The 10738-nt window shown below is 52.8% G+C and overlaps 1 pseudogene; it reads right to left on the bottom strand.

Moving 5' to 3' along the window:
- Positions 1 to 9793: 9793 nt before the first annotated feature.
- On the bottom strand, positions 9794 to 10371 carry LOC100608214 (small ribosomal subunit protein uS13-like; annotated as a pseudogene).
- Between the last annotated feature and the right edge of the window lie 367 nt (positions 10372 to 10738).

The raw sequence follows: 10738 nt of genomic DNA, 5'->3' as shown, positions 1-10738 counted from the left end.
CGGATGAGAGCTTGGAACCCTACTAAGTTAGGACTGAGCAGGGGAAGGGACGGCCTTGGGGGAGTGGAGCAGCCGGGCACTCCGGTAACAGGAACCGTGGTTTGCCCCCACGCTCCTTCCTCCTCACGCCCACCAACTCGCAGCAGGACCCTTGCCCTCCTTACACACCCTGAATCCTCCCTCTTTCTGCCCACACTGCCCCACCTCCCTCGCGTTCTGCAGCCGCCTCCCCCTGATCCCCACTGCGGTCTGAGCCGAGGTGTTGGGGGGGCTCCTGAAATCCCACCCCAGCCCTAGCGATTAGCGGGTAGTCCAGATTCTCTCCATGGCCACCAGGTGGCAACAGCGGCGCGCGTTTCCCCGGCCGGGCCCGCCCTGCCTCCTCCCACTGCGTTTGCTAAACAGACTTTTCCGGTTTCAGACAGAGGAGGGGAGTTAAAAAGCCCAGAACTACTGAATTTTGTGGCAAAAAAAGGATGAGACCTCTCGGGGAGAGACCCCTGGCAGCCAATAGGGCCAGGAGGCAAGAGGCCCAGGCCCCGCCCCTTTGGTCTGGGGGCCTCCCTTTCCCCATCGATGCATCTAGATAGGGAAACAGAGGCCTGGATCTCGGTGCCCCAGCCACACGGTGGCTGGTCAGAGTTCTGCAAATGCCCCCCGCCCCGCTCCGGATCTGTCACATCCCAGCTTCTGCTCAAGCCGTTCCCTCCACCAGGCATGCCCTCCCTTGAGCGTTTATCCTCCTTTCTTTTTTCTGAGACGGAGTTTGGCTCGCACTCAATGGCGCGATCTTGGCTCACGGCAACCTCCCGGGTTCAAGCGATTCTCCTGCCTCAGCCTCCCAAGTAGCTGGGATTACAGGCGCCCGCCACCCTGACCAGCTAAAATGTGTTTGTATTTTTAGTAGAAACAGGGTTTCACCATGTTGGCCAGGCTCGTCTTGAACTCCAGACCTCAAGTGATCCACCCGCCTCGGCCTCCCAAAGTGCTGGGATTGAAGGTGTGAGCCCTGGAGGCCCCTGGAGTTGGCCGCAAACCCACCCCTATGCACAGTCCCTTGGGTGCGAGAAGTAGGAGACAGGCAATGTTTACTGTGCAGCAGCTGGGACTTTTGCCAGAGTGCATGGGGAAGATGCACACCCTGCTTCCACTAGCGGGAGACTGAGCTGGACAGAGGGAAGCCTGGAGCTTGGAGCCTCTTTCCTTCCTACCGTGGGGATGCCTGTTTGAGAGAGGAGCCTGCAGGGAGGACAGCAGCACCGAGATGAAGCATTAGTTCCTGGATCCAGCCATACCTGAAAGCCAATATTTTCCATCTGGTTCCTCTTTTTAAAAAATATTTTAGGCCGGGCATGGTGGCTCACGCCTGTAATCCCAGCACTTTGGGAGGCAGAGGCGGGCTGATCACCTGAGGTCAGGAGTTTGAGACTAGCCCGGCCAACATGGTGAAACCCCGTCTCTACTAAAAATACAAAAATTAGCTGGGCGTGGTGGCAAGCGCCTATAATCCCAGCTACTTGGTAGGCTGAGGCGGGAGAATCGCTTGAACCTGGAAGGGGGTGGTTGCAGTGAGCCGAGATTGTGCCACTACACTCCAGCCTGGGCGACAGAGCGAGACTCCGTCTCAAAAAAAAAATAAATAAATAAATAAATATTTTATTTTTATTTTTTATTTTTTGTTTCTTTTTTGAGACAGGGTCTCACTCTGTTGCCCAGGCTGGAGTGCAGTAGCGCCATCTTGGCTCACTGCAACCTCCACTTCCTAGGATCGAGTGATCCTCCAGCCTCAGCCTCAGGCTCAAGCCTTGTTGCCAAGGTTTTGCCATGTTGCCCAGGCTGGTCTCGAACTGCTGAGCTCAAATGATCCACCTGCCTTGGCCTCCCAAAGTGCTGGGATTACAGGCATGAGCCACTGCACCCGGCCTCAGTTCCCTGTTTGATGAAGCCACTTTGAGTCCTTCTTCTGTCCCTAGAAAATGACCAACAGGAGGTTCTTTCTGGGCCTCTGCTTACCCGTCTATAAAATAGGAAGGGGTTTGGAGTCCTTTTCTCAATGGGCCCAGCAAGTTTGCTTAGCAGGGCCCTGGCCTGGTATTTATTGAGCAACTGCTATGCAACTATTACTCCAGGGCTCCTCAGAGCAGCCATTGCCTCAGCTTCTCCCAGCAGCTCCAGGAGTCAGGATGGTGTTAGCCCCCATTTCACAGCTCAGTTTCATTCATTCATTTAAGAAATCAGGGTCCAGCGCGGTGGCTCACACCTGTAATCCCAGCACTTTGGGAGGCCAAGGCGGGCCGATCGCTTGAGCTCAGGAGTTCGAGGCCAGCCTGGCCAACATGGTGAAACCCCGTCTCTACTAAAAATACAAAAATTAGCCAGGTTTGGTGGCACATGCCTGTAGTCTCAGCTACTTGGGAGGCTGAGGGCTGAGGTGGGAGAATCACCTGAGCCTGGGGAGGTCAAGGTTGCAGTGAGCTGAGATCGCGCCACTGCACTCCAGCCTGGGTGACAAGGTGAGACCCTGTCTCAAAAAAAAAAAAAAAAAAGCCAGCATTGAGTGCCTACTGTATACCAGGCCCCATCTTGCACAAGTCAGGATCTTCCTGGTCATAAGGGGCTCTTAGCTGGGTGGGGAAGGCAGACACTAATCTAATTATCACTCAGAGAGTTATGAGAAACTGTAAGAGTGATGAATGGGGATGTGAGGAGTAGCCAGTGAGGGAGGGCTTCCTGGAGGAGGCAATGCTAGGACCAAGGTGCTAAAGAGGGGCCAGAAGAGGGAGTGCAAAGGCCCTGAGGTTGCTGGTGGGGAATGGATGGGGGATGGGGGAAGAGGTTGTAGCCCACGTGAGGCTGGGGGCATATGGGCCAGAGCTGTTTTTTTTTCTTTTGAGATGGGGTCTCGTTCTGTCGCCCAGGCTGGAGTGCAGTGGCGTGACCATAGCACACTGCAGCCTCGACCTCTCGGGCTCAACTGTTCCTCCTTCCTCAGCCTCCTGTGCAGCTAGAACCACAGGCACGTGCCACCACGCTCAGCTTAGTTTATTTGATTATTTGTAGAGACAGAGTCTCACCATATTGCCTGGGCTGATCTCAAACTCCTAGGCTCAGGTGATCCTCCTGTCTTGGCCTCTCAATGTGCTGGGATTACAGGCGTGAGCCACTGTACCCGTGGGCTAGGTTTTTTTTTTTTTTTGAGATGGAGTCTCGCTCTGTTGCCCGGGCTGGAGTGCAGTGGCGCGATCTAGGCTCACTGCAAGCTCTGCCTTCCGGGTTCACGCCATTCTCCTGCCTCAGCCTCCCGAGTAGCTAGGACTACAGGCGCCCGCCACCATGCCCGGCTAATCTTTTTCTGTTTTTAGTAGAGATGGTGTTTCACCATGTTGGCCAGGATGGTCTCGATCTCCTGACCTCGTGATCCGCCTGCCTCGGCCTCCCAAAGTGCTGGGATTACAGGCGTGAGCCACCGCGCCCGGCGGGCTAGGGTTTTATTCTTGGGTTGTGGGGTCCTGGAGCTGGAGAGTCAGGTCCTGACGGGTGAGAGGTTCAGAGTTTATTCTGGCTGCAGTTCAGCTGGGAGTAAGTGATTCATCTTGTGGGCCTCAGTTTTCTGGTCCATAAAATAGATGTGGTCAGGCAGCCTCTCCAGAGCCCCTGCCCCTCTTCCCACCTCCCCTCCTCTGTCTCTGTCTTTCCTGATCCATCTTTTCCCTTCTCCATGGCTCCCACCTACTGGGTGGGAAGCGTGTCTCCATCAGGGAGATAGGCTGCCTCAGTTTACCTTCCCAGGTACCTTCCTTCTCTATCTCTCCAGTAGCCTCTGGGTTTGGTCAGAAACAGATGTTGTCTCTGCCTCTGCCCTTCAGCCGGGATGGGACTGAGGTGTCAGGTTTCTGGGAACCATGAGCTGCAGGAGATGACCCCTGGACTCAGGGTAGCCCCTGGCCTGGCCCCTGATACTTTATTATCTGTGCTCCAGATGCCAGGCCCTCTGCCCAGGAAGGCCCTTCTTCCAACTCTGCCCTCTGCCCATTTCTCTCTCTCTCTTTTTTAACTCATTTCTTTCATTTAAAAAAAAATTTTAAAGTAGAAACAGAGTCTTGCTATGTTGTCCAGACCAATCTTGAACTCCTGGGCTCAAGCAATCCTCCTGTCTCAGCCTCCCAAACTGTTGAGATTACAGGCACGAGCCACTGAGCCCCAGCCTTATTCCTCTTTTTTTTTTTTTTTAGATGGAATCTCACTCTGTCGCCCAGGAGGCTGGAGTGCAGTGGCGTGATCTTGGCTCACTGCAACCCCACCTCCTGGGTTCAAGCAATTCTTCTGCCTCAGCCTCTGGAGTAGCTGGGACTGCAGGCACCCACCACCAAGCATGCATGGCTAATTTTTGTATTTTTGCTAGGGACGGAGTTTCACCATGTTGGCCAGGCTGGTCTCAAACTCCTGACCTCAGGCGATCTGCCCACCTTGGCCTCCCAAAGTGATGGGATTACAGGCGTGAGTCACTGCGCCCGGCCATTCCTCCTTTTTTAAGATACATTCACACACCATACGATTCACCCTCTTAAAGTGTACAGTTGACACTGAGCGTGGTGGCTCATGCCTGCAATCCCAGCATTTTGAGAAGCCGAGGCAGGAGGATCACTTGAGCCCAAGAGGTTGAGGCTGCAGTGAACCATAATTGCACCACTGCACTCCAGCCTGAGTGACAGAGTGAGACCCTGTCTCAAAAAAAAAAAAAAAAAAGTACAATTCAGTGGTTTTTGTACAATCACAAGGTTGTGCAGCCATCACTCATACCTAATTCTAGAACATTTTCATCTCCCCAAAAAGAAAACCTTGTGCCATCAGTAGCCACTCCCCGTTCCCCTCCCCCAGCCCCTGGCAGCCACTAATCTGCTTCCTGTCTCTATGGATTTGCCTGTTCTGGGCATTTCATATCAATGAAATCATACAATATGTGGCCTTTCTGTCTGTTCTTTTGTGAAAGAAACTCAGATGTGTTTGAAACGCATCCTCGTTATAGTGTGTGTCAGGGTTTCGTTCTTTTTGATGGCTGAATAGCATTCCATTGTGTGGATGTGTCACTATTTATTTATCCACTCAGCCATCAATGGACATTTGGGTAGTTTCCATTTTCTGGCTATTGTGGATAGCGCAGCTCTGAGAGTTTGTGTACAAGTTTTGGCGTAAACACCTGTTTTCAGTTTTCTCCGTATACACAGAGTCATATGGTAATTCTGTGTTTAACTTCCGGAAGATCTGCCAAAACTTTCCACGTCAGCTGTACCATTTCACATTCCCTCCAGCAAGGCATGAGGGTTCAAATTTCTCCACATCCTCATCAACACTTGCTATTTTCCTTTTTCTTTTCTTTTTTTTTTTTTTTTTGAGACAGGATCTCACTCTGTCACCCAGGCTGCAGTGCAGTGGCGTGATCTCGGATCACTGCAACCTCTGCCTCCCGGGTTCAAGCGATCATCCTCGTGCTTCAGCTTCCCAAGTAGCTGGGATTACAGGCTCTTGCCACCATGCCCGGCTAATTTTTGTATGTTTACTAGAGACAGAGTTTCACCATGTTGGCCAGGCTGTTCTGGAACTCCTGAGCTCAAGTAACACTCCCACCTCAGCCTCCCAAAGTGTTGAGATTACAGACGTGAGCCACTGCGCCTGGCCTCCTTTTTCTTCTTCTCCTTCTCCTCCTCCTCCTCCTCCTTCTTCTTCTTTTTGATGTTCTGATGCCAAGGCTGGAGTACAGTGGCGTTATCTTGGCTCACCACAATCTCTGTCTCCCAGATTCAAGCGATTCTCCTGCCTCAGCCTCCCAAGTAGCTGGGATTACAGGCGTTAGCCACCATGCCCGGATAATTTTTGTATTTTTAGTAGAAACAGTGTTTCACCGTGTTGGCCAGGCTGGTCTTGAACTCCTCACCTTGAGTGATCTGCCCGCTTCAGCCTTCCAAAGTGCTGGGATTACAGGCGTGAGCCACCATGTCTGGCTGGATTATTTATCTTTTTGACCCTTATCAGATACAAAATTTGCACATATATTCTCCCATTCTGTGGGTTGTCATTTTTTCCTTTTTTTTTTTTTTTTTTTTTTTTGAGATAGAGTCTCCCTCTTTTGCCCAGGCTGGAGTGCAGTGACGCAATCATAGCTCACTGCAGCCTCGAACTCCTGGGTTCAAGCGATCCACCCACCTCAGCCTCCCCAGTAGCTGGGACTATACAAGCACACACCACCACACCTGGCTAATTTTTAAATATTTTTTGTATAGACAAGGTCTCATCTCACTATGTTGTCCAGACTGATCCTGAACTCCTGGACTCAAGCGATCCTCCTGCCTCAACCTCCCAAAGTGCTGGGATTACAGGTGTGAGCCACTGTGCCAGGCCTCTTTTAATAGTGGCCTTTGCAGAAGAAAAGTCTTGCATTGTGTGGAGTCGGGTTGATCTATTTTCCTTTGCTGGCTTGTGCTTTGGGTGTGCTACCTAAGAATCCTCCTGATCTTGATAAACCCCTCTTGCGGGCACCTCTCCCCATCCTCCCCGCCCCCAGCCCCCACCTCTGGCCTGTCCCTCCCCCCTCCTCCCCTCCCCACCTCCCGCCCCGGTTTGGGGCACTGGCCTCTGGCTCTGTCCCCGATCCATCAATGTTTAATAACTGAGCGGACAGAACCTTGGCGGAGACGTGGAAACCCCGCCCGGCCCCATGCGCGACGCGCCTCCACGGGCTGTGCCGCGATCACGCAGAGCCCCGCTTTCCAGGTGGGGAAACTGAGGCACCGGAAGATTGGGATGGGGACGCGACTGCCTGGTCCCAGTGGTCGGGGCCACGGCCAGGCTTCCTCCCCGAGTCCTCCCCACCTTCCCTGGCCTGGAGCTGCTCCTGGCTCCCGTCCCCGCCCTGGGCTGACCCTGCCAGCGGGAACCGCCTGCTCCCCAGGGCGGTTCCTGCCGAAACCAAAATACCCAGGAGGAGGGAAAAAAAGAACACCCGCCGGGCGGGCTGGGGGTGGGGGACGGGAAGAGGGGCGGGTTTCTCCTCCGGGTTGGAGACTGGAGGGGCCAAGGGTCACACAGTCAGTCGACAAACATCTCAAGGATCCAGCCGAGTCCTGGCTCTGCTTCCAACTGCCTGTGCAGCCAGGACTTCTCCGAGCCTCAGTTTCCCCATCGGTGCAATGGGGTAGTTAACCCCCCGGGGAGGCCTATGAGAGGTGAGAAGGAGCTAGGTGAACGAGGTGCCCAACCCTCCAAGATATCATCACCTTTAATAATATTAAATCTTATGTGCTGGGATCAGGAGCTCCAGGCAGGGGGCTCCTCTGGCCGGGTAGGAGGGCCCTCTTCTCCCAGTGGCTGGTCTTGTACCCCTAACCTCTTTTTTCTTTTCTTCTTAACCAACTAAACAGGAGTGATCTTTATTTTATTTTATTATTACTCTGAGACGGAGTTTTGCTCTCCTTTCCCAGGCTGGTGCGATCTCGGCTCACTGCAGTCTCCACCTCCCAGGTTCAAGCGATTCTCCTGCCTCAGCTTTCCAAGTTGCTGGGATTATAAGTGCCCGCCACCATGCCTGGCTAATTTTCATTTTGTTTTATTTTGAGACACTGTCTCTGTCTGTCACCCAGGCTGGAGTGCAGTGGTGTGATCATAGCTCACTGCAGCCTCCTGGGCTCAAACAATCCTCCCACCTCAGCCTCCCAAGTAGCTGAGACTGCAGGTGTGTGCCACCAAGCCCAGCTAATTTTTGTATTTTTTGTAGAAAGAGCACTCACTCTGCTGCTCAGGCTGGTCTCAGATTCCTGGCCTCAAGCAGTCCTCCCATCTCAGCCTCCCAAAGTGCTGGGATTACAAGCATGAGCCACTGTGTCCTGGCCCCACCCCCAGCTTCCTATTTCCTTCCTCTCTCCCTGTCTCTCCCTATCTCTCATTTCTCATCTCTTCCTGTCTCTCTGTCTCTATTTCTCTGACTTGCTTTTATTTTTTTTTTAATTTTTTTTTTTTTTAATTTTTTGAGACAGAGTCTCACTCTATTGCCCAGGCTGGAGTGCAATGGCGTGATCTTGGCTCACTGCAACCTCCACCTCCCAGGTTCAAGAGATTCTCCTGCCTCAACCTCCCAAGTAGCTGAGATCACAGGCGTGCGCCACCCTACTATGCTAAATTTTGTATTTTTAGTAAAGACGGGGTTTCACCATGTTGGTCAGGCTGATCTTGAACTCCTGGCCTCAGGTAATCCGCCCTCCTCGGCCTCCCAAAGTGCTGGGATTACAGGAATGAGCCATCGCACCTGGCTTGTCTTGCCCCTCTTTGTCTCTTTCTCCCTGTGCCCCTCTCTCTCTATCTTTGTGTCTTGTCTTTCTGTCTCTCTCCTTGTCTCTTTCTTTGCCATCTTTTTTTTTTCTTTTTCTTTTTGTAGAGATAAGGGTCTCATTATGTTGCCCAGGCTGGTCTCTAATTCCTGGCCTCCAGCAATCCTCCCCCCTCAGCCTCCCAAAATATTTGTGTCATCTTTCTCTTTGTCTATCTCATTTCTCATCTCTCTCCCTGTCTCTCTCTCTGTCTCTTTGTCTCATCTCTCTGTCTCACTTCTGTCTCTGTCTCTGTCTCTCTGTCTCTGTCTCCCTGTGTCTCCCTTTCTCTCTTTCCCTGTTTCTCTGTGTCTGTCTCTCTGTGTGTTTCTGTCTCATCTCTCTCTGTCTCTGTTTCACCTGTCTCTGTGTCTCCCTGTGTATCTCTCTGTGTCTCTGTCTCTCACTGCCTCTGTCTCTCCTTGTTTCTCTGTTTGTCTCTTTTTTTACTTTTGGAGACAGAGTCTCGCTCTGTGGCCCAGGCTGGAGGGCAGGGGCACAATCTCTGCTCACTGCAACCTCTGTTTCCCAGTTCAAGTGATTCTCCTCCCTCAGCTTCCTGAGTAGCTGGGATTACAGGCCCCCCACCATGATGCCTGGCTAATTTTTGTATTTTTGTAGGCACGGGGTTTCACCATGTTGGTCAGGCTGGTCTCAAACTCCTGACCTCAAGTGATCCACCCGCCTCGGCCTCCCAAAGTGCTGGGATTACAGGCGTGAGCCACTGTGCCCGGCCCCACTTCCATTTTTAGGTGGGGAAATAGGGGCTTATTCCTGAAGAGTCTCGTGCAGGTGTCCCAGCCCCAGTGGCATCATGGTCACCCTGGTCCAGCTGCTGGGCTCTGTGGCTCTCCGGCTGTCCTGGGCCTCCCATTCTAGGGGCCTGTCCCATAAATGGTCAGCCCAGAAGGTTCCACCCTCACATACTGGACGGTGACACCCCCACCTCCCAGAGCTGGTTTTCCAGCAGGCAGTCTGGCGGGAAGCCCAGGCCACGTCCCCGTGGTGTTGGCTGCTGCCCGGTGCAAGCCGGGAATGGGGACCGGAGGTGACGTTTAGGGCTAGGCTTTGGGCTCAGGTTTTTTTCCTCTTCCTTTTTTTTTTTGGTATATAAACTATTTGTTTTTTTGCGACAGTCTTGCTCTTTCGCCCAGGCTGGAGTGCAGTGGCATGATCTCAGCTCACTGCAACGTCTGCCTTCCGGGTTCAAGAGATTCTCCTGCCTCAGCCTCCAGAGTAGCTGGGTCTACAGGCGTGTGCCACCACGCCTGGCTAATTATTTGTATTTTTAGTAGAGACAGGGTTTCACCGTGTTAGCAGGATGGTCTCAATCTCCTGACCTCATGATCCGCCCACCTCGGCCTCCCAAAGTGCTGGGATTACAGGCGTGAGCCACCGCACCCGGCCATAAACTATTTATTAACAGATAAGGCCTACAGACTTATTTCTTCTTGGACACACCCACGGTACGGGTACGGCCATGGCGGCCAATGGTCTCGGTGTGCTGGCCTCAGACACGAAGGCCCCAGAAGTGGTGCATCCCTCTATGGGCCGGAATCTTCTTCGGTTGCTCCAGGTCTTCACGGAGCTTGTTGTCCAGACCATTGGCTAGGACCTGGCTATATTTTCCATCCTTTACATCCTTCTGTCTGTTCAAGAGCCAGTCTGGGATCTTGTACTGCTGTGGATTCTGCACAATGGTGATCACTCATTCCATCTCATCCTCCGTGAGTCTCCCGCCCTCTTGGTGAGGTCAATGTCTGCTTTCCTCAACACCACATAAGCGTATCTTCCATCCACACCTTTAATGGCAGTGATAGCAAAGGCTGTTTTCCGCCACCCATCGATGTTGGTGTTGAGTACTCCCAAAATATGCTGGAACTTTTCAAGGATCACTAGAGACACGGTGGCAGGCTCTGGGGTTCCATACCAGGCACCAGGATCAGATTTGGGGTCTGGAAGCCCCACATTGCCCTCATCCTCTCTGGCTTTCGTCATGGGGGTGGTGGGCATGAGGAGGAAGGGACCCAGGCCTTTGGCATGAGGTTCCCTTCTTCAGCAAGCCCCCCACTTCCTGGATCGCTGGGGACCCCCAGCCCTGAGTACCTCCCTCCAGCCTAGCCTTGACCCTATGGGAACAAGAATATCTCTATCCAGCCTGGACCTTCCCAAGCTGGGGCCTCGAGCATTACCCCAAATAAGGCAGGCACCTGGAGGTGGCCAGGAATGAATGAACGTGAATGAACAAATGAATCGTATATAATCTTACAAACTCAGAAACGTAAGGCCATACAAATCTAAATCTGGCCAAGATTGGTGGCTCAAGGCTGTAATCCCAGCAGTTTGGGAGGCCGAGGCTGTAGGATTGCTTGAGCCCAGGA

Source organism: Pan troglodytes, chromosome 20 (assembly GCF_028858775.2).
Source record: "Pan troglodytes isolate AG18354 chromosome 20, NHGRI_mPanTro3-v2.0_pri, whole genome shotgun sequence".
Lineage (NCBI taxonomy): Eukaryota > Metazoa > Chordata > Mammalia > Primates > Hominidae > Pan > Pan troglodytes.
This window is presented reverse-complemented; position numbering and strand designations above follow the sequence as displayed.